This window comes from Vidua macroura, chromosome 3 (genome assembly GCF_024509145.1).
Source record: "Vidua macroura isolate BioBank_ID:100142 chromosome 3, ASM2450914v1, whole genome shotgun sequence".
In the NCBI taxonomy this organism is placed as follows: Eukaryota; Metazoa; Chordata; class Aves; order Passeriformes; family Viduidae; genus Vidua; species Vidua macroura.
The window spans coordinates 26,144,889-26,172,773 of record NC_071573.1 but is presented as its reverse complement, the minus strand read 5'-3'; the positions used below and the strand labels follow the sequence as shown (position 1 = coordinate 26,172,773).

At 39.4% G+C, this 27,885-nt stretch overlaps 1 protein-coding gene across 1 annotated transcript in view; it reads left to right on the top strand.

Moving 5' to 3' along the window:
• DTL (denticleless E3 ubiquitin protein ligase homolog) overlaps positions 1 to 27,658 on the top strand; it is a 167,069-nt gene extending 139,411 nt beyond the window's left edge. Inside the window, exon 16 of the transcript XR_008436590.1 lies at positions 27,647 to 27,658. The gene's annotated coding sequence lies outside the window, so the exon portion shown is untranslated. The remainder of the gene's footprint in view (positions 1 to 27,646) is intronic.
• The last annotated feature ends 227 nt before the right edge of the window (positions 27,659 to 27,885 follow it).

Here is a 27,885-nt window from a genome sequence, read left to right as displayed (position 1 = left end):
ATGGGAAGCTTTAACGCAAAGGAAAATAGTTACAAACCATTATTGTACAATACTGTAGCTCTATTGCAAGGCCTGTCAGAGGCAGTGTATGTAAATTCCTCATGGTACTGTGAAAACATGAACATAAGCTAGCCTAAGTCTTTGAAATGTATCTGGTTTATGTTACCCTTTTAAAAAAACCTCCACTAGAGTGTTTGCTTTAAGAACAACAGAAATAAATCAGGGGTTCTCCTGGTACTAGCTGAAAAATCATCTCACTGAATGTGTTTTCTTCACAGCTGGGAATCTGCTGGCCACTTGTATTTTTCATTGTGCACACTGCTGGTAGTCACATAATAATCATTGGAATACCTGTATTAATTATTTACATAAATACTTTTTTAAATCTACTTTAAATATATATATATATATATATATATATATATATATATAAGAATTCTGTTTTTGATGAAATTGAACTAAAAGTAGACAGCTAGACCTGAGAGGTCTCCATGAGCTACTGGAAAGCACTTCTTGATTTATAGACAGAGTTTGGAAAGCCAAATAAATTTTGTAGAATGTTTATATAAAAGCATTACTCTCCATAACTTCCTCTAACTGGACTGTCCTTTCATTTTTATCTTTTTCCATCAACTCATTTAGATTGACTCATTGCACCTAAAATAGTTTAGATTTACTTTATCTTTTTATGCTCAGAATAACACCACAAAATGGATCATGCCAATGTGCAGTTATCTGAGGAAACCTACTCTGTTATTTCAGCTCATTCCTTTTGGAGTATGGAGATCACTGAACCACATATTAAATTGGTATAAATTTAAATAACCATGAAAGTCAAGGAAGGTATGTGTAAGGATTTGATCCCCACTTAAAAATGTAACAAAGATTACTGTCTAGGCCCTGGAGAATGTCTCACCTTTAGATATCCTTTTAGAAGCATGACTGCAGTGCTTTTAATGGAATCATCCCAGATCTCTACTGGTGTTACTTCAAATAAATCCAGGCTTCTTGAATTTTAGTTCTTTTTCAAATTTTTCCGTGTAGCAGGAGGTACAGGTAGCTTTACACCACAGGAGCCAAAGGAGGAACTCCGTGAATAGCAAGTTCTTACCCTGTCTGGGACAAATCACAAAACAGAAACTCAAATGTAGTTCATTATTCTGTGTCCTGAATTTTGGTGGGTTTTTTTGAGAGAAAAAACCCAACCCAAAAGAAAAAAAACAAATCAAAACAAAAAAGGAATTAGAGGAACTTCAGAGGGAAAAGTGGGGCTATACCTGCACACCAGAGCTGGTATGAACTCTAACAATAAAGCTGGTACACATTTGTTTACACATTCTCAGACAGCACAAAACTCAAAAAATATTACAAAGCACTTAATCCAAGGCAGAACAGCATAGATATAATTTACCTGTTATTTATCTACTTCAGAAAACAGATTTTTGCCTAAATCTGTAAATCATTAAGGCCTCTAACTTTCAACCAGTGCATCACAAATTGGCTTTCCGGTTTATAAAAATCATCTTAATACTCCTCGGCACTGTTTTCTTTCAAGAGAGCCTACAGAGAGCCAGCTGTCTGAGCTGCTTGTGCTGCTATGTAAGATTTGTGCATAAGTGTCTCTCTGGGAGTTTTGTTTTGGTTCTGTCATTTAATATTCATGACAATCACCATTAACCTGCCAGCTGAGCTGCCATAGCATCCTGCCTCCAAAGTCAAAAGTTTACTCTTAGCCCACACAGCTCCTGGCAGCCTACATTTCCACATTACTGGCTATTTTGGCTTGCATTTCTTACATTTAAACTAACGGATAAATAAAAAAACAAACCAGAAGAACTGCTAGGGAAAAGATAAAGCAAGAGCACGTTCAGTACTCCTAGTTAGCGATGACATGGTTAAGCAATTAGTCTGATCATTCCAGCCAATACACCAAGGTTTTGGGAAAGCTGACAATTCAAATGTGTCCATGAATAATAAAATGTGATGGGGTAAAAGGGGAGGGGGGAAATCCTTGCTTTTAAACAGCATGGAATAAACTGTACCACCTTAAAATTAGTCATAGCCCACTGCATATCTGTCAAAACAATATATAAATATTGGGAGTAGTAAATCATTTCTGTGTCACTAAGAAGAAATAAATTCATGCTAAAAGCATATTCTATAATTACATTATTATTTTAATGTACATATTTTTGCATCAAGAATGTCAGAATAATCCAATGATGATTAACACTCTAGACAATTCAATTACACACAGCAGCTTGGAGAAGTCCAAGGGTTGCTAAGTTTCAGCTTCCCCAATCAGGCAGAACAAAATAAACAGTAGGACTCCATCCTGCCAGTGTGTGGCAAGCTCTTGGAGAATCAAGAAAACAAAAGAGTGACAGGAGGAGGAGGGAGAAATCAGTGATAAAAAGAGAGTAAGAGGAGAGAAGGACCCCCAGAATGAAGGGAGAGAGAGGTAATAGAAATTTTGATGCTGACAGCCACAGCAGAGTAAGAAAAGTCCAGAGCCAGCAGGAATTATTTCAGACTAGTGAAGTGGGGAAAGAAGAAATATATGCTTTATAATGAGCTGGGGAATTAAGTATTATTTTATATTGTACATAGTGATTAGAAGAAATAGATATTGGATTATATTTCTCCCCTTAAGTTCCTGTGATGTTTTTTTGTTCAGCTGCAGCTAGATGGACAGAAGGAGAGAGAGAGAGGCTTACTTGTTACCTGAAGGAGGAAAAATGTTTTCCCTTATTTTACTCTACACCCTGCAACAGAGAATCAGGGACAGATTTGCTGAAAAAACAGAGGTTGAGGGAATTAAGAGCTCATTCTTCAATCAAGCCTACAACATCATCTTTGCTAGGGAAGCATACATTTATCTTCCAGAGGGAGACAGTCCCCCAGGGGTGCTAATAGCAACAATGTACTTCCAGAGCTAGCTTTCAAAAAAAGAGGCTTGTATAAAAGGTCCTACATAAAACTTCAGATAACAGACTTCTGAAACTTGCCACAACTTTACGAATGTTTCTGCCCCACCAACAAAGTCTTTAGAAAATGTGAGGAATATGAAATACAAATATCTATATGATGAACAACTGTCTGGATATAAAATGAAATTACCAGAACATGGAACAGTAAAGAAGAATAGAGCAAGGCCCTCTTCATATGTATCTAATGGGTATCCCAAGTGTGGATGCAATATTGTGAATCACAATTCATCAGCCCTTCCTGGCTGGAAGCAGCTCAGCCCTCAGGGGGACAGCCCAGCAGTTTTCATCAGCCTCCTCCCGTGCAATAACCAGCCCTGCTCAGTCTTGTTTCAGCCTCCTGCTGCCCTCTGTAAAACCAACTCTGCTGCCTTCAGGCTGCTTTAAGGCTCTACCAGCAGAAAGCCCACCAGGACTCAAAGGCTGATGAAAGCCCAACAGGGAGAGCCAGTTTTCTAGCATGTCTTGTCTCACTGCACGTCCTTTCCTAAGCATGATTTTGTGAACTGTGTAATAATGATGAGGTTTTCCTGCACCTTTAAGGAGAGGAAAAAACTCTTATTCCAAATAAGACCATTGTGAGGCATATACATATTATCCTGTTTATGCAGAAAACAATGATTTTACATTTTTAGTAAAAGTTATCAATTAAGTGCCTTAACATCAAGAGGGATGGAAAAGCAGCAAAAATAAAGAAGCATCTCCTACTGCATACCAAATAGCAACTCAATACATGAAAAAAATATATTTCTCAGACTTCTTTCTGGAAGCCACTTTTTGAAAGATTTTCTCTTCTTCAAATTCAGCCCTAACTATGGCTTTATGACAATGTGGCATAGCTGTTTCATTTTCAAAAAGTCAGTGTGTTCCCATTAGACTGCTTCAGATCTGCCTATAGCCACAAGCTGCACTTAACGTTGTATATTTTCTGTAATTTGTGAGATAGTGTTTCACCCTCAAGTACATTTCATATAAGTATTGCTCTACCCACACTGTTGATTCAAAACAGCTAAAGGAAGTAGGAAAGGACAGCACAGTAATAGGCAACAGGCCTGGAGAGAAAGTTTAGAGAAGATTGCAGTTCAGAGAAGAGCTGTTTCTGTATAAGTAGAAATCACCTACAGGCAATTTTCCTTGCTTCTAGGAGCCTATTAACTTTGGTATTTATGAAACTTTTAAGCTGCTCCTTTGGAAACAATCATAGCACATGCTGCTCTAGGTGGTTATGAAGCATTTCTTTTTTCTTTAGAAGTAATGAAAAAAAAATTAAGAAATTTATTCTTGTAAATACACAATCAAGGCAGCTAAAAGAGCATTGACAGTTTGCTTCACATTTCAGTTCACATTTTTCAGGAACTCCTTACTAGGAAACTTTATTAAACGCAATAGTAAATTTAATTTAGAAAGAGTGCTGTTCTCACTGTATTTTTCTCCCCCAAATGTTTTCCTAGATGGATGCTTTCATAGCAGTACATTTTCTTTGTTTGCTTGCTTTGTTTCTATGCAACTTGAAATCATAAACCAATTTTCAACTAGTGTACAATAGAAACACAGAGCTCCAACTGAACTATGCTGAATTTCACTATTTTGGAATCCAGTCCCCCCTCTTTTCCCTAAACCACAGTAACCTCCTATATTATCAACTTTCATGTTTTCTATGCTGCTCAAAAACCTACATATTTTACATTATTTAAAGCACCAAAAAAGTACCTCTCTGATTACGAACACAATTACATATCCACTTTTTTCCCATAATTCTAGATTTAAATGGACATTTGCTTTTGGTTAAAAAAAAACTTTGGAACTTCAGAGCTCTGTACTTCACTGTACATCTGTGTACATCATTAATTATCCCTTTCCTTCATTTTTCCCTTCGAAGAATATTAAGACATCCACACTACTGTGAGTTTTGACAAATATTGTTGCAAGATACAGGTGAGATAAGTACTTATGAACCTGAAGCAACTGCTAAATCTAGCTAAAAGCTATAGAAACAAACCATGTTTTGATGGTGCTTATTCTTGGTTTTGCAGGGGAAGAAAAACAAACATCCTCCCCAAAATTCAAAGTAAACATAATTTTCTAATTTCATGCTAATTTACATAATTAAATAGTTCTCCAGGGGTTTCACTGACAGTCTAAGATAACAGCCATCCATTTTGGCTCTTGCACAGAATAACCACTTCTGATTATTGTTTTTATACATAGTCAGAATTAGGCAAACATCTTTCTCAATACAACCGTGGAAAAGCTAAAATCCAGAAGGACTAAGGGCTTTTAAATATTCAGTATAGCAAAATGCAAATTTGTCTTCCACAGACTTTAGGAACATGGCAATGAGCACCTCCCCTGTTTAATGCTTCCTTTAGACAGTTAAAGAACACTTCTGACATTCCTTACATTACACTGTCTGAGATAAGAGAGACCAAAACTTCTTTTCCTGCCTGTTTTCCTGAATGGCCTCAGAGAAACCCAGCAGAAAATGGAGTGGAATGACATCAGTTTGTAGTCCTAGAGAAGCAAATGGGTTTGAAATATAACTGAAGATGCAGACAAATAAGTATTTGCCCCCCAAGCAACAGCCACAAGACAAGCAAATAAAAAAACCACCTGAGCCATGTGGATGCAAACACAAAAGTGTGTGTATGTAATTTTAGCAAAATTGTGTGGCCCAGTCAGGAATGTTACAAATGTAGGTAAGAAAACACCCCAAACCAGTGAAGCACTTTGTAGAATGATCCTGAATTACCACAAAGAGAGAAAAAAAGGGAGCAAGGATTTTCTGAGTGCAGCCCTGATTGAAGAGAGAGGCTTGGGCTACTGCCAAAAGAGCTGTTTCCTATTGTCTTTTTTTTCCTGCTACATTTAGGAAAACAGGACCTCAGTTTAATCCTACTTTGATTACAAAGAATGTACACAAAGATACATCACTTTGTATAAACATTTCTGACATAAATAAACTAGAGGAGATCAAATACTGGCCAACAACTAAAGTCAAAAGTTATGTAACTCCTTTCATATATACTGAGAAAAAAATACACAGGGAAAAAAAAATCCAGCAAAATCCTGAAATATATCAGACTTTTAGCATTCAGAATTTATAAGCTAAGTTGTTTTCTAAGTGAAAGAATTAAAGATATAATATGAATATAAGGAAACATACTATTTCACAATATACAGATGAAACTTTCTGAAAATAGTGTGGAGACTTGAGGATAGGAAAAAATGATCTAGTCATCACATTAACCTTGAAACTTTGAGCTCTCTATTACATTCCAACCTAACCCCAAATACCCATATTAGCCTAGCTAGGTCCCTGAAACAGAAATTCCCTGCATTCACCTTCATGGGTCCTTCTGAAAGCACTGCCTGAGGCACCACTCCGTTCTCCCCTGTGTTCCCCATCCCTGAGAGCTCTGTGCTGGGCAGAAGTACAGAACTCTGATTCTACACAAGTCAGACACATTGAGGTTCTCAAGCTCCACAGAGCTTCTGAAGAGTTTTGCTGCTTTCGTGTATTTTTGATGCCTCAGACAAACAAGGGCTGACAATGTGCCTGCAGAAAGATTTCCACTGCCTTTCCAATGCAGCAGCTGGGCAAGACAAAGAGCCTGGTCCTGTATCCTTGACTCACACAGGTAACCAAAATTCTATCCTAATGCCCACTTTTTCAGAGCAGGATTTCATTGGAAGTTCTGAAGGTATGTCTCTCTCAATTCTGTTTCAAAACAAAGGAAGCAGAGAGTGCAGACTCTTCCAGAAAGGGGAAATCTAATTCTTGTTTATATTAAGTTGCTCCCAGCTTAACTGATCTGTGCCAAAAATCCCTGGCATGAAAAAAGAACATTTACCTGGTGCATTTCGTCTATCCAGCCTAAGAGAATACTTGCTTACATATGGTAACTATTGAGAAAGGCATTAGAAATTGTAATTTGTTTTTTCAAATAGTCTTCAGTTATTGGTACACCAGGTTTAGTACAGTGGCACAGAGCACAACTGAGAAGAATGGGGTGGGGGAAAAAGTGCTCTTGTAATAGAAGAAAAATGAATTTCTCATCTGTCAGTCTTGCTGATACCTCACCATCTCTTGTGCTGAGAGTTGTGTCACATCATGGCAGTCAGCTGGGCAGCAGCGAGCAGCTGGCCTCCCACACTGACCCGTTTGTCTTTCCCAGCTGTAGGCTCGTCCCCCTGGAAGGCTGGTCCTTGTCCGTGAAAGCGGAGCAGGAGAGACATCCAGCGGCTGCGCCATCTAAGCGCACTGCTAAACAGAGCTGGGGACAAAGTCCGCTACCGCCTTAACTCGTCCGTGACCCTGCGTGTATAAGAAAACATTTATGAGCCAGCTACCAGACATACAGACACAGAGAAAAAAATATTCCAGTGGCTGAAGCACTACTTTAATCTCTCCCGTCCATTTTTCATGCAACCTACAGACTTCCTCACTGCGTTCCCAAAGTCCCACCCCTGGTTCTCCCTTTTCCTGTGAAGCTTAACTTGACTTTTGTAGATCCTTTTGCCCACAAGCATTTACGAATCTTGTGTGCTTCCTTAATCTCAAGACTGGGACATCACAACCACACAGGTGGGGCACCACATGTGTGTTGAAATGTAAGCAACTCTTCAGTGACTCAAACCCCTGGTGCCGATTTTCGGCTTCTTTTTTCTACCTCTGTTGAGGTCAGGATTGAAGGCACTTGAATTTCATGTTCAGGCTTAGATGTTTATTATTTCTTATCTATATTACAGGTAGTAGTTCTACAGCATTCTACTGACAAGCTACAAAATGGCTATCTCTTATTACTAAAGCTAAACTATGCAATTAAGAAATGACACCTAAATTATTTTCACTTTTAACCCAATAACTGATCTCTCGTAGTCTGCAATGCGGACTTCTCTGTCCAATTACAAAATACTACCCAAACCCATGAAGAAGAAGGTGAAGAAGATCAACCAGCCACTGCCCTAAAACCTCCATCTTGCCCCATATATATTCCTGTATTCTAAAATCTTAAACTCTAATTTTCTACCCTATGACATTACACACTTCTAATCAAACGACATACCCATAATCCCAGTGCTATTAATCAATTTTGGAAGCCCTTTCCACAGCCTCAGGTCAAATGCAGTGCTCTCCTGGGAGTCAGAGTCTGTCAGCACAGAAAGTCTAAAATTCTCAGCATCCAGAACTCCAACACCCTGGATGTCAGGGAGCTGTCACACCCCAAGCAAGCCAGCCCTGCAAGCAGCTGTTTGCTAGGGGCACAGGCACAGAAGGATGTGCTTTGTCTGAGCAGTCGCAGCCATTGCATTCCTGCCACTTCTTCCACAGCAAATCCAGCATGGATGATTTTATAGCAACACTTTGCAACACCCTGACCTCCGGCCCACTTAGCATAAATCTGCCACCCCTCAAATTAGCTTTGATCAGTGCTGAATTTGCTGCCCAGTTGATACACTCAAATGACCTAAGGTTATCCATCTGCTGAGTCCTGAACTGTGCCTCTGAAAAGAGAGACAAAACCAGAGCCACCTCTTCATCTGTCTTTACTCATGAAAATCATTACATTTTCTAGAATTGCTGTACTCTGGCGATATAAAGTCCCTCAGATTACTGCTCTGTTGCAGAAAAAAGTGACACTGGCTGAAGACAATACTAATTTCTTATGAACTTCTTTATTTCTATATGTACTTCTTCGGAGGAGTGCAGAAAAAAAGCATATTTTCTTCCATTAGAAGAGTTATTAATTATCAGGATGGTACTTGGTAGAATTCTCATCTGTACATCACTACAGGTGGATGGACACCAGACAGTAATGAAATTATTACTTTCTAGTTATTACAAAAGATTTTTTTAATTTTAAGGTTAAATCAACGATTGATTAATAATCAATTATTTAATCACTTAGGTCTAAACATATTGAAAAACATATGCTTATATGCCTACATGAAAAGTAAATATTTTTCCTTAGTTTTCTTCTGCTTTCCAGTAAGAATTTACCAAAAAAATTTTAAAACGGTGATCTATATTTGGCATGAGGTCACCCTGATTTTGTTCAGCCCTTTAAAAAATACAACTCCTGAGACAGGATTCTCTGAAAGAATTGGGTCCTATTCTATTGGGAAATGTCCTACTGGTTTTTACACCACATAATCTTTGCACTGAGGACCTTGTTTCAATCAACCCCCAAACACTGTCATAAAGTAGCTGCTATTGTCACTCCATTCTCCATACAGAAAATGGCAGGAAAAAAGCTACATTCAAAGTTTCATCAACACTTTACAGTTGAAACAGAGCAATAACGCCGATCTCTTGACCTAATGGATTGTACTTTTCCAACAAATTTTCCTCCATTTGAGTTCAAGGAACAACAAAACGATTGCTGAGACAGCGAAATAACTCTGAAACAGAATTATTTTAGCAAAGCCCCAGTATTTGTTTATTACAACTAAACCTGAAACGGAATTATTTTAGCAAAGTCCCAGTTCAAATCAGCTTTGTTACAAAGTTCCTCTGTTAAGAACTTACCCTAGAATCATAAAGTGGTTTGGGATGGGACCTTACAGAAAATCTAGTACCAAATCCCCTGTCACAGGCCACATGCCACCCACTATCCCAGGTTGCTTGGAGCCCCATCCAGCCTGGCTTTGAACACTTCCAGGGATGGAGCACCCACAGCTTCTCTGGGCAACCTGTGCCAGTGCGTCACTAAAGAATTCCATCCTAATATCTTATCTAAGTCCCTCCTCTGTCAGTATAAAATTGTTCATCCTTGACCTATCACTGTCTGCCCGAGTAAAAAGTTGCTCTCCCCGTCTTTCATCGGCTCCCTCTAAGCTCCGGAGGGCATAATGGGGCTTCCCTGGAGCCTTCTCTTCCCCAGGCTGAACTGCCGCATCTCTCTCAGCCTCTCTGCACGGGAACGGCGCTCCCTCTGAGCATCTTTGCGGCTCTCCTCAAGACTTTCTTCCTAAATGTTTTTGTTACTTTTAGCAACATTTCCAGAGCCGGAACAGCAGCACTGCCCTTCAGGCACGGCGTTAAGGCGTGAGCAGCGCAGAGGGCAGTGCCTGGAGCGCAGGAGCGCAGGCTGCAGGCAGAAGGGCGGCCGCGAGAAGGCGGCAGAACACAGCCTCGGGAAACGCTGCCCTGCCGGCCGGGACACCCCGGCGTGCAGCCCGCTTTAGGAATCCGGCAAGCTCCAGAGAAAGGCTTCCTGAAGTAAGGTGAGGAGCAGAGAAGCACGGCACATTGCTGGTTTCTGGACGGGCGCATCCACATAAAGCACAGCCAAGATAATCCTTGGCTGTGAGGGTGAGGGCCGGGCAGAACTGGTGGGCTGGATTTGCTGCTTTGTCAGCCTGGGGCTTACAGAGGAGTCCTAGAGGCTCCTGACACTGCTGCCTGGCACAGACTCTGAAATGCTCTCTCCTGGTCCTCTTCTCAGGCCAAATCGTATCAACTTAGATGGGAAAACTGCCCACCTGAGAACTGAATAAAATCTGGAGAAAGGCTTCTGACAATTGACCAGTTAATAGATCATACATAGAACTGAAGGGATCAAGGAGGTTTTATAATAAAATTGCAACAGCAGGGCATAATTATTGTTCTTTATTCTTTAATATCATTAGCTTCTCATTGTGTTACACAACACCACCCTGATCCCACTTAGGTTTCTGAATCACATCACTGAACATTCCTCTTGATTTCTGACTCTGAGATGAGCCTGTTTCCTGAGATCCCAGGTGAAGGGAGCTCCACAGCATCACAGGGGTCGAGCAGATATCCATCTACATTGCATAGGGACAGCACTGTGTACTCGGGCAGCAACAGCACAGGAAGAACTTGGGACTGGAAAAGTAAAAGTGATATGGGTGAGTGTGGTCTCAGGTATGCAATGCAAGATGCCTGCAGGCATACAGCAGGATTTGGTTGGATTCACATACCACAGAAACATGATATATAAACACAAATAAGCAAAATAAGCTGCCAAAAGGAATGGTTAAATGCAGATTACTTGAGCAGTGGCATTAATCCAGGACAGCTATTTAACTATTCCAGACCCTGATGAGAGCAGGCTGTGATTGTATTCCACTGCTACCATCACCTATATCTATTTTTCTGTGTAAGAAATGAGGAGGTGCACATGTAGTTGGGAGAACTCTTTGTAGAAAGTACTGGATAAAGTGTAAAATCTTACTATGCTATACCTGGAAAAAGGAAGGCAAGGAACCTCTGTACCAGAGGGAACTAAAGTTCAGGGAAAGTTGTGAGATACCCAGGCAAGGAGTGCACAGACTGTGCAGTGAAGAAGACAGTCCAGGAGGGCTGATTTACAGCACAAAGGGAGGCAGATTTGAGGCCAGTGCCTGGAAGGGACACACATCTGTGCAGCACCACAGGCCACTGGCACCCTCTCCTGTGGCAGCAGTGCCCAGTGGAGGAAAGGATATGAGATGACTGCACCAAAGATCAACAGTAACATACAGAAAAATTCAGGTTGGTTAAGGGTTTTTTTTCTCTTTACCAGTGAATAAACTCACATCCATTCCATTCTAGCACAGCCTGCTCTTTCAGAATTTAAAAGGAAGGTGATGCCTGTTCAGTCTGTTACAGAAAAAGAGATCTGAAGAGGGATCTGCAGGCATTCCAAGCTAAGTCTCTGCTCTGAGCAAAATAACCACATATAACCCAGAAATTCCCAGAAAAGTTGGTTACATCCTCTTTCCTGCTGCTCTGTACAAAAACAAGGTGTATTTTCACAAACCTTTCAGTAACAGTGCTGGCATTAACAACTTGGTCCCTCCAATTTACTCTCACCTTACACCACAACCTTACCTGTGCCAGGACAACTGCTGGTACAGGCACATGTTGAACTGTATTGAAGACAATTAACTTCTCCTACCCCTTCTCCTCCACCCAGGAAAGGTTTTTAGACAGAATTAATTAGCTTCCCAATCTAACTCACAGTGCAGTCACATCAGCTGTTGCACTGGCACAAGTGAATACGTAGGTGATGGTGGCAGCAGGCTGGAATGAGCGACATGCAGAGCACACTACTGTGAGAAAGAAGGGCTTGTGAAACCACATTCTCATGGAGGCTGAGCCTGATCATTAATCACTGAGGAAACACATTTAACTTTGGCACCAGTCAAACTACTCAGCTGTTAACATTTTAACCTGAGCGCCTCGCCAAAACTCAGGTGGTTTTTCCAGTTGGAAGATACTGGTATAGAATTTAACTCCAAAATAGTGCTGCTTTAATTAACTTCACAAATAATAATTTGTTTTAACTGTTAGTCCTAATAACTGGTATTAATTTTTAATTTCAAAGCCTTCCACTTCGCTCACTGGGCTTTTCAGCCCATCACTCACAGCACAGCTGCAAAGGTTGCTGGATCAACCTTTGCCACAGAGGAGGAATGGGAAGGAGTGGGACTCTTCTGTAGTAGCTCTGCTGCTGAAAGCACAGGGACTTTCCTCAGTGCCAGACTGTTCTCAGGAGATGTCTGACACTGTTTCCAGGCTGTGCTTCACACCACAGTTTCAGCATCTCAGCTGTGCCAGCTCCAGGTACTCAGCCTCCTTGAGTACTTGCACTCCAGCTGAAGGGTGAGGAACCTCACACACAGAGAAGGCAGAAGCAACAACTGACTTTACTCTTTGCTTGTTTTTTTAGCCCCCTCCCAATTTATTTATCAGCTCTACTTTCAAGATAAAACTAACAAGCCCTTTTACAGGGTCAGATCTTTCCCAGCTGTGCAAGAATCAAACAGACAGCTGAACGTGCCCCCAGCGGGTGAAACAGGATGCTCCTCTGAGAGCTCTTGCTCAGCTTTTCTTTACTCTTACCCAAGATAAGCTTCCTACTCACTCTGGTTTTTCTGTTTAAGTTCCCAAACCCAGGTCCATCTGCATACGTGCCTCCCCTGGCAAGATGACTTAATATTGCCCGTAGTATAATTTGTTCAAGTATTCAAGTAGCTTCTGCTAATTTTTCCTGGAACTGATGACATACTTAAGTATCTTTTAAAACACAGTACCATTTCTTTAATATACAATTACAAGAAATAAAGGGCAGCAGTAAAACCTCCTGATTTCAGGAAAGCACCTCACTAATTAATAATGGAATATTTAAGCACAGACAAACACATCTCTTTAGCCCAGCTGCTTCTTTCCCTTGCATACAGTCACACATGAAACAGCTTAAAATGGTCATAGGAAAGGAGATTTTAAACAAATAATTCTTGGGGAGAATCAGCAGTTCTAGTTTTCCCCCTTGCATGTTGTACATTTTGATCTCAAAACAATATAAGCTCCATGCCTAGAGGATAAAGAGGGGATAAAACATTTATGATCCTATATTGCATAATACCTGCACATTTGAAGGTAAATAGTTACAGATATTTTACAGAGACATTCTCTCTTTTCACAGTTTTGTCAGTTCATATTTCAAATCAGGTTTTAAAGCCTTCATTTAACTGCAGAAATCACAGTGGCTGCTAGAATGCAGCAATACTCAATACATGTTGTAAAGTAATTCCAAAGATGTGCACTGTAAAACTTAAAAAATTTTGCTCAGTACCACATAAATTAATTCTATATTACCTGAAGAGACTTTAAAATACATTTATTTAGACTTATTTCTATTAAAAAAAAAATCAATCTTCAGGATGGCATTAGACAAATGAAGTCATACTGAACTCTCATGTGCCACAGTGCTTCTGCTTACTCTGCTCAGTGTTTATTTTCATTTCTGAGTGCATCAGACTGGCATTCCACTTGTAGGTGTAGTAAGAGAAAACCAAACTCAAACTCCCTTTGTACAATGTACAACTTGCAAGCCTGGATGCCTACATAAAGCCAACTAAAGGTCAGAGCAGAGGAGCTGGAATTAAAGTTGTCATTTAGAAGAAACTCAGGCCTCACTCCAGAAATGTATCAATGAAATTGCTTAGCTTTCAATTGCTTGAGTCCTATACAGAAGGTCAGCAGTACTTTCCTAGATAGGATCCTAAATGTGGATTGGGATTCCAAGTAGTTTACAGCAGATTCACCTGCCTTTCTAGCAGGACTGTGTCTCCCTTTACTTCACTCCATGCAGCAGTACTCAGCCATGGGTTGCTTAATGCCCATTCAGCCCCTTGCCCATACCATAGCTGCACCTGCAGCTGTAATAGGCAGTTTTAAAGCTTTGTACTACATGATTTGTGAGAATTATAGTTGTTGCCTCAAGTAAAAGGTAGTACCTCTAGCAGATGGGCCTTCACATTTCCACCAGTATTAATAAGATGAACTCTTGTCTGCTCTGGCTCAAATTATAGGGAATTCTCCAGTTTTAAAGTTTTGCCAGGCTTGGCAAGAAGCTGTAGTAACAAAGGCCAAACACCTAAGCTGGCCTGATGTGCTTTTTCAGCCTTAAAGGTTGTTTTTCCATGTGGGAATGAGGCTGCTGTCCCATCAGGATGAGGGAAGCGTGCAGTGTCGCGGCATACACGGGATCAGCGCGCGGTGTGACCATGTGTGCGTGGTGCCTGCTCAGGGAACAGCGTGTCACTTCCCAGAACTGCCAGCACAGCACCTTCCCACAAGCATGAAATTGTCTCTCTTGGAGGGGGAATAAAGAAAGAAAGACAAGATTCCCTGATTATCATATTATGTTCCTCATCCTGTCAAGTGACCCACAAGGCTGTGGCGAAGCACGTGAGGCTGCCTCCATCCCACCACGTTATATAATTTGGTGGTTACAAAAGTAGGCACATTTGCCAAATGACTGAGCAGATGTGGCATTTAAAAATGTGTCAACTTTGCCCCTGGACAATCTTAGAGAAAAAGCCAACAAAACCCTTCCATCATCCTGATTACAATCTTTGGTGAATATTTTTCTCCAAATTTATGTCTGCAGTGTGATTTTTCCCTCTCTGTCTTTGTCCGACCTCAGCTGTGGGAATTTTCCCATCTCCAATGCCAGTGATGGGAAATCAAGAGCAAAACTGCTGTTCTGGGTCACATGATCTGTCACAGACACCCTGACCCCAACCCCAACTGGGGTTTTTTAGTGTGAATATGGGGAGGCAACACATGTTTAAGCTACAGCCCTTGCATATGATCACAAAAGTCTGAAGCGAGCACATTCTCCGTCTCATGACCAAAGCATGACTGGGCATCCTACTTCTGCCTAGTAAATACCTGCTCATCTAACTTTTATCTCAAATATTCATGGGAGGATGCAGCCTAAATTTGTACCGAGTGTGTGATTTAAATGAACTATGCAATTTCCTGTTCAAGTCCATCAAGTTATATTGCAACACCATTTCTGTTTAAGTGATTTGCAGCCCTCTTCATCTCTAGCAATTTAGGTTTCCACAGAACAGATGGCAAACTAATAGAGGAATGCACAGTCACAAATACATGGAGCATTCACTGCCTGTACACAGTGACTCAGTAAATGATTCACCCACTTTCATGAAACAGTTGTGACCTTTCATCTGACTACTTCCTCAAACAAAACACAGAGGAATATTAATAACATATGGAAACCAGGAACCAACAAATTGGGGGAATAAGAATAGCTCATCTTATGATTTTCTTGCTATTATGCTAATCCTTACTCCATGCTCTGCATTTCTCAAATGTTTCTGTCATCTCTTGCTACCCTTTGACTACTTAACCAGATCCACTAAAGCAGAGGTTGCTCTTTGTTGTGAAAGAAGTGAAGGCAGAGAATACCTGAAGGCCTCGCAAAGGGATAAGTTTTTTGAAAAATATTATAAAATTAAACAATATCATATGAATAATATACCAATCTGCAAATAATCTAGTTCTATATATTAAAAGTAACAACACATATATGTACAACTTTCCTTTCTGCCCCTTACAGTGTAAAGCTAATAACAAGCAACCCTGAGCACCAAAATCAAACTTTATCAACAAACACAACTTATACTGAGAATTAGAGAAGGCAAAGTTAATGTGCTACAGTATTGCACCACAGATGTTTTTGCCACCACATGTGAAAGATCTCAGGCATAAAATTAAACATGAGCAAAATCCTTTCAGGAAGCTACTGGCAATATCTCACTCTATTAGGTATTTTGAAATAATTCATTAAATAACAGAGAAAAAGCCCTTACCTGGTCTCTAGAAACATGAGGTGATGCACACCAAGAGGAAAATGTATTTTAAATGTTATGCAAAACTTTGGCAGAAAGATTAAACCAACCCCCAAACCAGAAGAGTTGAGATAGAGGAGAAATATCAAAGCTCCACTGGATTCTGCCTGGACATCACACATGTGAAAGAAATATGTGGTAAATCTGAGAAGCAAAGGCTAAATGTATTTTCAAGGGACACCATCCTGAAAATATTCTGCAAATGGTGGAAAAAATGTGCATTTTTCTCACAGTATGTAAGACTTTGTTACCTGGTGCTTCACTGATTTTTTAATTTTTTTTTCTCCTAAATCAGATCAGTTATTTCTTAGTAACTTGCTCTGGTCAGGGATCACAGTGTTCTAGGGACCACATAATTGATACCCCAGGCTCCAGAAGAGGTGGTTCCTTGCTGGTTGCTACCAGGCTGTGCTATGAGTTCCTTTCTGGGAGAGACAGTGGAGCCCATGGAGTGTTAGGAAATCTCCAGGGAGGTGGCAGAAGTGTGGAAATGGCTGACTCCTTATCAGGTGAAGTCACCACAGGGATAGTTTGCAGTGGTTAATGATCCAAATTTCCAAGGAGGTAGCTAGAAGCCTGTCTTGCAAGCCTCTGAGGGTCACTTCAGAGCCACAGTGCAGCATCTCCCTTTTCCCATGGGAATGTGGTGGCAGTTTGCACCACACAGTGCCACAACACAGTGGGTCAAAACAAGTCAACCAGGGAACCAATAGTGGATATTGCATTTGTATTACAAAAAGTCTTCTGAACCCCATAAAGAATTGTGTCTCTTTATCCTTGGCACTGTACCAATAAGTAACAAAGAGCTCCCATCCCAAAAAACACACCACATCCACTGCTGACAAGCTGCCACAGGAGGATGAAACACAGGAACAAGATGGGGATGGATAAGCACAAAAATAGCTTGAAGAAAAGCAGAAGTCCAGAAGTTCCCCTTTTCCTAACGGTTGGTTTATTTCTTCTGGCAGTGTGGCACAAATGCAGATGACTGAAAGAAACTGTGTTCACCCTTAATAAGAAATCTGCCTTTGCCTCACTTGGGACTCTATTTCCCCATTGCTTTATCAACACAAGATTAGCACAGTTCAAGCAGCCCAGATGCTCAAACCCTGATGCAAATTCTGAAAGACAAGGAATGTTTGGCAGCTATTGGAATGCTGCAACAGGCAAGTAGAAGATGCAATGTGGTGAAATACTCAGGCCTGCAGTGAAGTTTAACCACACTATCAAACACAGCTGTACCAGTCACATGCTGGGGATTTCCCAGCTGCAGACTCCCAAAGCACACGAGTTTCAAACAATTCAGTCACTATGTAATCAGCAACCATGTGACAATTTCATTTTCTCTTTCCAAAACATCCAAACAAGTCTGGATTCAGAAAGACTCTGTGGTTCAGTCTCTTTGCCTCTTAGTACTTTTTCTGCATTTATCATGTCAAACCTAACACTGCTACTACAGTAGGACTGTTCTGGTTTATCACAGAAAGTCCTTCCATGATTTTCATTCAGAAGGAAGTCAGTGTCCTCATATACTGACGAGACCCTAAAGATTTCCTCAGCAACGTGATCTGGATAGATCACATCAAGGTCACAGGTTAAACATGTGACACTCAGGACAAGTTTTTTGTCTCTATCACTGGAGAACATGAGATTAAGTATGTGTGAGATAATCACTTTAACAGAGTATAAAATAGATAATAATTAGAAAAATAAAAGCCTGCATTTAAAAGCCTTTGTACATCCTAATTCTGCTTGGTTATTGTTTCTCTCCTCCCTTAGCTAGAAACCAGACTGAAAGCCCTTGAAAAAAGAAGTAGAGTTCAATTTTGCCAGCTGTCTTTTCCTCTGCTCATTATCTGTGAGTATTCTGGATAGGAAAATATACTGAAAGAAGTAATTATTTACTTCTAGTTTCCTCCTAGTCTGTGCTAATTGGCAGGTTTAATCAGGAATATTTCTAAAATAATTATTACTAAGATGATGTTTAGGAGGTTTAATTGCAATGTGTGTGATTAAGGAAACAGTTTTTCCCAGGAGTACAGGAGACAGAAGAACCTACAGTGATTATTATATTTCAGGAAAGAAAGAGAAAGTCAGAGGGAGAACTGTGCTAAGGGCCCTGCCCTGGGAAAGCATTTGATTTAAAATACTAAAGTAAGGAGGCATGCCCAAGCCACATTTTTGCTTTATCACCTCTGAACAGCTATTGTTTCAGAATGCTGACTAAACGTGAATTCTCGCTGTAAAACATGCAGTGTGCTCAACTCCTGGGAGCAGCCTTTAACATCACTTACAAACCAGCTGGATGCTATAGCTCCCTCAACACCCTTTATATCACCCCTTTTAATTTAGAACACACTATTCTAAAAGAAGAAGAATATTACACTGGTATGGAACAAAATACTGACACATCCTCCAGATATGTGGGACTCTGAGCCACAGAGACAAAATGCACAAGACTAAAATGAGGGTCTGCTGTACAAGACTATAAGGAAAAGAAAAAGAATTAGTTTTGCCTTCTGCTGGTAGAATCACAGATTCTACATTCATGGTATACTACTGTGGGAGACATGCTGGCGCAAATTTTGCATAGAGAACAAAATGCTATGATGAAATGTATCTGAAATCTCACTTTTGCAGCATCACTTCTGGAACAGACAACATTATCCTCAGAGTAAATATGATCATATGGACAACAGACAAATAAGTGCATGTCTTGGGGAGACCTCTTTAACAGGGCTTTGATGAAAATACATTCCCTGTGGTAACTTCACCTCTTAGAAAAACTCAAAAATTGGACAGTGCAAGTGTTTACCTCTGTTTGATTGGAGATAAGTTGGAGTAGGCAGGAGGATGTTACAGCAGGAAGGATGTTACACCTGAGGAAGTTGGCAAGAAAGCAAACCCAGAACATGCTCAGAATCTGACAAATTGGAACTAGCATGACAGAGTGTTAAAATATGACTTTTTCAGTCCTTTACATACTGAGATTGGAAGAGGTAATGAACCAGAGATCATGAAATTACCATCAGTGCAAGAGAATGATGCCATTATTATTAGTGAACACTGCACAATGATGTAAAATGTGACTTAAATGCTAAAATGTGATTTAAGTGCTAAAAAATCCAACAAACCACACTAACAATGTATAATGAGTAGATGAGATAAGGGAGACGCTTTTGCATAAAAACATGAGTGTGATATATGTGCTGCAGTTGTCAGTAACCTGCAACTTCAGAATCCTATCACAGTAATCAAAATTATGGTTGAAATTGAATTAAAGTCAGAAGTTTTTTAAAAGAGTCTTAGGATGGTCATGAATTTGTAATTCCACAGTCGAGGGAAGGATAATTTTGCCTAAAAATGCTGTTTCCTTTTACAATTCAAGTGCAAGTAGAAATTCATAATAAAAAGCGCTATAATAATTAAGATAAACAGTAATAATCCCTATGAGTTAGAAGTTAGAAAGGGAAAAGTATCAATAAGTTAGAAACATCAGCAGAAAGTCCACAGCTGACATCAACAATGTAACATGAAGAATTAAAAAACCCTCAAATTTATCAAGACTAAAATACCCTAGCAGCTATAGAAACCCTTTGCCAGATGGAAATGATAAAACTTTTAATAGTGATGCAGAAGAGACAGAAATATTTAGAAATATTTTTATTCCAAATTTGGACAGCTGTTCTTATGTCACATGATGAAACTGAACTATTTTCCAGTCCCCTGGTAACCAATCAGGATGTTATACAACATGCATTAGAAATCAACATTTTAAAGTCAGCCAATTCATCTACCTCACACCTAAGAAGTAAGACAGAGAAGACTTGAGAGCTAATCATGTTTATTTTACTAAATTAAGGCATTCCAGGGAAATCCCATTTGACTGAAAAAGTGCTAATGTTGTGCCAATAATAACAGAGGCCAGCAGGATGACTCAGAACTAATGGACACTGAGTCTGACCTTCCTTCCAGGTAATAAAGCTGTTACAAATTTAATGAAGAATGGAAGTGATGGAATATAATTAATATCATCCCAGTGAACCCAGTTTTGCAAAAACAAGTCTTTGCATTGTTTGATGAGATGAGTATTTGGATGATGAAAGTAATTGTATATTTGCAATATATCTGTGGAGAGCACTTGACTTAATAGTGTATGACATTCTCATTATGAACACTGGCACAAAACTATCAGTAAAATATATTGAACTGAAAACTGAAAGATCTAACAAAGTAATAATGAATGGAGACTTGCAACATAAACTTTAGGGCTTTCATGAGAAGAAAATAAATACATGCGTCCATGATAACAAAGTTTGTGAGATCAATAAGACTGAGGATGAAAGATGAAGATATTAATACAGACCAATTTGAAGCACTTCATAAACTAAGCCAGTTCTAATTAAGCATGTCTTAATACAGCAAACTGCAAGGGGAGTAGAAATAAAAGCTCACCACTAGCCAAGTCCTCTCCCTGGAAAACACATGGTCTGAAAATACCAAGAATTACAGGTGACAGACAGCTAAAAAATCCAAACTAAAAACCAGTCTTAAAACATTCCTTGGGTGTATAGACAAAAAGCAATACCAGCTTTTTCACTGGTGAGATGTGCTGTGAATCACCACATCAAGTTGCACAATTTAGAAAGAAAGAATGCTTTCAAAATTAAATTTAAATATAAAAACAAACATTAAAAAAGCAGACAAAATTATTTGAAGAGGAAATACAGTGACATATTAGAAGAAAACACTCATGTGTTAACATTATTAACTAGCTCGACTTAATAGAACAGAAAATGCTGGTTCCTAATGGTTACTTAGTGTAAACACAAAGCTCATGTAGAAACATGGCTTATTAAACAACAAGTTATTTATAGCTGAAATTACCATGGGAAATCTCAATGGCCTCTTCAGTTCAAGGCTGGATAAGATTTTGGGTGTTGTAGGTCAGCGTGTATTTGCCTGCTTACCATCACAGTTGAACATAAAATAATCTATACAGAGGTAACTGGGTAATAATGACCTGTGACACAGACAGCAAACTGAGCTAGTAGTTTCTTCCAGCTTTTTTTCCCCATGCAGATACTGTAAATATGTTTTTCTCTCCTTGTTTGACGAACTGAGTAGATACTAACATACCACTTCACTGATTTTGGAATAGTCTATGTTGAGATCTGCCACAATTCACTAAAGATTATCAGATCCTCAGGCTTCTTTCAGAATAAATATTTCCTGGAAAGGTAAGGGTTTTGTTAAAAGGGTGCAGGTAGAGGGAAGTGGAAATCCTAAGCCTGATCCCGTTTACATTAATATGTGATTTACCATCGATTTGCAGCGGCAAGATCTGGAGCAGAGTGTTCACAACCCTATGGAAATGGTTCTAATTTTGGGGGTTTTAATTCCACACACAATTTCTTCAGGAGCAACTGCTTGGCTCTGTGCATGGTATAATAACAGTCAGACCTTCCGCTTTTCCAGAAATAACCATGTCATAGGCTGCTGCTTCCTTGTTTTATGTATTTACAGATATCAAGAAGCCTATATAAAGCCTCTCCATGATTTGTTCATATACAGTAGCCTTCCTTTTGATATATTTTTAGATCAATTGCACTTAAACAACACTTCCTCAACTTGCTGAACTTTGCTCTGAGATGACGATCAAGGGAAATGCAAACATTGTGCTGTTTAAAGGATGACAGCCAACATTTTCCACAGCACTCCTTGAAAAGTTAGGGTAGTACGAAGGACAAAGAGTTTAGCATGACTCCAAAGTGCTGCAGCACCCAATTCATGCTCACAAACTCTGCACCTTTCTTTGGGCAGCCTCCAGAATAAGACAGGTGTGAATTTATCAATGTGCAAGAAGCAGCAACTTACATGACCTCTCACATGACATATATGCACAAGACAATACATGATCTTTCAGTTTTCTAATAGACAGTGCCACTTCGAAGAAAACAAGAGCTTCAATCCTCTTTGCAAATAATTTTATCAAAGGGAGAATTGTAATAAATAAGATGATTCATCAAGGAAAAGCTGTGTCTGTGCACTCCTTTCCTTTTTTGCTACAAGGTTTGATAAAGCTGGAAAACACCTGGAGAGGCAATTTTCCTATGGCAAAGTTGTGTGCCTTCAAGCATATCACCTTAGAATCTCAGGAATGGCAAAACTACCCTTTTCTGAATTTTCCAGTGTAGAGGATATAAACCAGTGTAGAGGCCCAAAATCTGGTTATTCCAGTACAGAAACCTTTCTATCAGATTCTACCATTTCCCCCAGAGTAAGAGGTATGGTTAAGTACAGCCCTACCTGTAAGATTTTTCATGGTTTGTAAAGCCTGACTGCTAAAGCAGCAGACTGGACAAGAGTAAAAAAAACAAAAAAGTGCAGGATCATTGGTTAAAGTACAAACTAAATCAGTCCAAGTTACAGTACTGAGCACTGTTGCAAGAAGATTTCCCCTCACAGGGTGTAAAGTACACCAAGAAAAATTCATTGTGGTTTTGAAAAACAATTTTCAGCTCCCTTGTGTGCAGTGAAAACTCTCCTGTTCTGATCCCATGTAGCCAATGCATGTCTTTTACTGTACAGAGCACTGGTGTAGGGAGAGAACCTGCTAGCATGTCCTAATCAATAATTCTTTATGAGCAAATGTTGTTTTAACATATCAATGACACAACAAACAATCAGAATAATGATGGGAAAAGCACTTGTGACTACTATGTAGCACCTGTTGCTACATATCAGTAAGAAAAAAATGCTACAATTTCATCAGACCCCACTAAACAAAATCTTTACAATGTTGAAAAAACATTACAATGTTAATTTGCATGCTCTCTAAGTGGAAATTGTTGAGCTATTGCTATGGATCAAGTGAGAGCTTTAGACAATCCCTGCCTTAGGTTCAGATTTTTGGCAGCAGCTTTACAGATCCAGAATAACCATGGAGACAACAGAGAAAGCCAAATCCCACACATCAGTACAAGACATAATCAAGTTATGTCTGCTTTGTAGGAACAAGACATCCTTGTAGAACTGATTGGTTTGCAACTCTTGTCCTGCTGGCAGAAGTAGAGATACTTGCAGGTGGAACATTCTGCAGCTGGAAGTCCAAAGAAACTGAAAACGGAGAAAAGACACAAATGGACTTTGAGACAGTGAGTGGTACACCATGTGAAATGAGACAGAAAACGATGACACAGAGACAGCAGGACAGGGACCTAAACAGTATGAGAGAAGGCATGGAAGCCTGAAAACGGAAGAAGCACATGACTACACCATGTGTAACTGAAGTCAGGAAGAGCTGACTCAAACTGGCAAAAAGTGAAAGATATACATAGAGGTAAAAGCATGGTGATGCACAGGTTGTGTGTTGATGCAGATTTGACAAGAATCTGAAGCTAAGAAAGTTGAGGCGTACGGTCTGAATTTGGAAGGGGAAATGCTGGTACAGACAACCTTTTTCAGCTGTTAAACCTGTGTTAGGTGAAATTCCCTTACAATTGAAACGAATGCCTATTGTGAATACCTGAAGCCACCACAAATTGTCTTTCAGGATCCTGCAGAGCCCTGCCTGACATGTGATCTGGATTTTAAAAGAAATAATTTGAAGAGGGTTATGTCCCATGAAAGTCTAGCAATTAACAGAGGAAAAAAAACCTCTGGGAGTTTCTGCAGGAAAAATGGCCATTCCCCAGTTGTTCTCTATTCTGACTGCCCCTTCAGAACCTTTGCAAATTGATAGGGCAGTTTTTCTAGTCACTCACAAGGAAGAGGTCCCATCCATGTCAGCCTGCTGGGCACCAGTAACATGGCTTGCATGAGTTAGGATCACAGAATCAAGTCTACACAGACTAGCTGGGCTGTTCCTATCCACAAACCTAAAACCATTTGCTGGCCTCTAGACTAATATTTTATGTTCTTTCCTGACCAGGTTACCTTTCAGTCCTGGATCCCACTGAATCTCAATCCACCCCTCTGTGCTGTGGGCCACTGCTGAGCCTTCTCTCTCTCATCACAGTGCCATGCTTTAAGAAAAATGAAGAATGCAGCCTTTGTGGCAGCACTGAGTGGACACCACTTGTAAGGAAAATATCCCAAATGTCATTAAAAAGAGATAAAGCCATCTGGTTCCTAAGACAGTCAGTTTGAAAAAAACCCCACAAAACTATTCTGAAACCAATTTACGAAGAGAAAGAGATAGGAAAACAACTTTGCTGCCAACAAACGTTGTAGCCCTTGTCATCTATTACCACATGAACAAAGCACTCAATGACTGCCTCCAGTACCATTGCCAATTATTATGACAACATACAGTATAACCATATTATGTTTACAATATAATACATGTGAGTATTCAATAGAGCCTGGCAGGACTTCAGTCACTGCCTCTTTTATGCTTTAAAAATCAATTTTTTAAACTGAGTTTGCTGTATAACATGTTCCCTAATTACATAGTTTACTGTATAGAGAACAAAAAGGAGATCGAAAGTGATTTCAGGCAAACCTCTGAACATTTAGTGAGATAAACCCTTTTTATTCATACACATTGTACCACTAACAGCCAACATAATGCCTTTATTCTATAAACATGCCCCATCTCATTCCCACTGACATCAGAGACAAATTTTCCAAAAGTTTCAGCTTCAACTGAAACTCAAGAACAAAATGTTCAGGGACTAGTTTAAAAGGGGTTCCTTCTTCACCTTTTACACTACAGTTAAGGTAAACAGGATCATTTAAACATCTGCTTCATTTGTGAATGACATCAGAAAAACAGTTTGCCAAATGATTTGATTTATATTTCCCAAATCACGTGCCAAATAGAAGCAGGAGGTTGCCTTGGGAAATATAAACTAAAGTTGTGCTCACACTCAAATATCCACTTACTAAAAGGCCCCACTGTCAGTCCATAGCCAATAACTTGGCCAAATTTCTGGGTGGGCTACCTATTTTACATATAAATCAGGGTGAGGGTCACAGATAAATGTGCCCCTAAAATAACAATGTGCATGCTAGCTTAAGTACATCAGGCCCAAACAACAACACAGCAAAACAATTATAATGATTCTCAGGCAAGCCTGAGTTCAGAATGAACATGGTTCACCAGCCAAGTTTTGGAGCAGGTTGTCCAAAGAGGTTGCATATGCTTCATCCTTGGCAGTACTCCTGACTAGATAAAGCTCAGAGTGCATATGGATGTCATAGCCTGAACTTCAGTTAGAAACACTGGCTTGTTCAGCCACTGAAAGGTGCTTAAAAACACATGCCAGCCCTGGCAGCTCCAAATCACAGCCCTGGTTACACAGGGGACAGACTGGAAGCAAGAAGCAACTGCAGAGATGCTTTCTTAAATGTGATGCTTGGCTTGGAAATCTTTGTGCTGGCACAATTGACTGAGTGGAGCTGCTTTGCAAACACCCGATGAACATCTAGAACTTCTCTGAGACTTCTCTGATTACTGCAGGGCAATCCATTTTTATGCTTCAGTATGGTTTATAAAATCTAAGATCTATGCATATACTTAATAGGAAAATTTGGAATATATGCACTTATATTTCTACACTGTGGTTAAAGAGAAAGCCTTTCAAACAATTCCAATATCAGACTAGAGAGAAGCTGTAAGGGTAATTCCTCAAGTAGCTGCCTTGAGACATATTTAATATTTTCCCTTGTGATCCTGGCAGAGAAACTAGCGTGATAAGCTCTTAGTACAAAGAAAGACTGTATTCATACCAAGGGGGAGCAGAGAACGCTGCAATGACAGAAACAGAATAGATGAAGTGCATGGTCATTCATAAAGGAGTAAGAATTCCTGTGACAAGCTGAAATTACAAGTGAGGAGAAAGAGAGGGCATATTTACTGCATCAGAGGATGACTGTGAGCAATCACTGTGATGTTGCACAAAGAACAGTGGGATATTCTGGGTGAGATGTTGCCAGGAAAGGCAGTGTCAGTATACAAAGTACTAATCAGAATGAAACAATGCAAGATCTTGCCACTCATATTCAAGAAAAATGAAGTAAAAACAATGCAATTACAGAGAAGTTTGACACAGTAATAAAAATAAGATAAACACTAAGGATATAGATAAATCTACTCTAATAAGAGAAGTCAGATCTAACTATTAACAAGCCGACAAAATTCAATACTTTGAATATTTCTTTTACAATATCCTTCATGTGGAAATTATTACAATTTAAAATGAACAACATTATGTACTGCTTTGTTTCTCTAGACATCAGTTTTTGCATATTTTTCTTCTGGATATTGTTATTTTCCATCTTCTGTTCCAGAACTATGGATAGCAACAAGTTTGAAATTCATTTCAATACAAATCCTCACAAAGACAGACAAACTTATATTTTTCTCTAAGACTGACAGGAAATTTTAGAAAAAATACCAGTTACCAAGGTGAAACAGAAATGACTCTTTATTCCCTGAAGTATGTGGAACTATGAATTTGTATGGCTGGAGTCAAGAATCCTATTGTCATTCTACAGGCAAGATCACTCAAAAAACCCAAACCCAACAATTTCACCCACTAACATCACAGACTTTGTTTTCAAGACTGGCACTTGAAATGTACACTGATTGTTAAAGTCAGACAATGTTAAGCATTACACAGCACTTTGTCTGCTCAATTAATCCTCATGGCTCTCCTGGCAGGTATTTTAAAGACCTGCCTAAGGCCACAAAAGAAAATCAGCTGGGATAAAAACACAGCAGGGTCCGGCTCTCAGGTTGTTCACCATTAGACCATGCTCCTCTTGTAAGAAGGGATCCTGGCAAATTCCAGGGTTTATGGGAAAGAGGCTCTATTTAAACATTTAAAACTTCAAGGCACTTACTGGAATAGAAAAAAGGAAATGGGAATAGAAAATATGAGAAATCCAAGTTAATCCAAGAAACACGATGGCAATTGATCATGGTGCAGTCTGGAAAGAAAATGTAATCGATACAGAGGGCAAGAAATCAAATAAAACAGATACAGCTCCAGTGACTGAGGCACAGATGCTCAGATTGCAGCTAGAGGTGACTAATTTGTGCTGTATGATGAAAACTAGAAAGCTAAACATTAAGAAATGCCATCTAATATCAAATATATATATATTTCTTACAACTGTGTAAGAGTGGCAAAATGCAAGTCTGAAATTGCTATTAGAATTGCTCTTCAGGTCTTAGGAGGTGCCTTACTCACCAAACACTGCTTAGTCACTGCAAGGGAGTGTTTCGGTGCATCTGTGCTCCTGGGAAATGATGTTAGCATGAAAATTCTATTTACATTTAATGCACTTTCCAGTACTGATATTTTGATGACAAATTGATATTTTTGGTTACAATTTCAATTTGTTCCAGGTATTAGGAATGTAACATTGATAATGATAATAATGCTAATACTTAGAAAGCTTGTATTACCAAGCTAGAATGAAAAAAACACACAGGCAAGTATCCTAAGTACTAAGCAAGAACTATTTTCATCTAGGAAATAAATTACCATGATTTTTTAGAATATTGTTTTGTACCTAAGAAGTAAATGAAGCCACCTCAGTATGGTCCTGTTCATACCTAAAGGACTGCAATTCTACTTTGCTATGAAAATCAGAATATTTCATTAGAGCATTTAAGTTTGAGTTTGGGGTGTTTTGTTGTTTTGGGGGGGGGGGTTTGTTTTTTTGGGGTTTTTTTGGGTTTTTTTTGTTTGATTTTGTTTTTGCTTAAGAT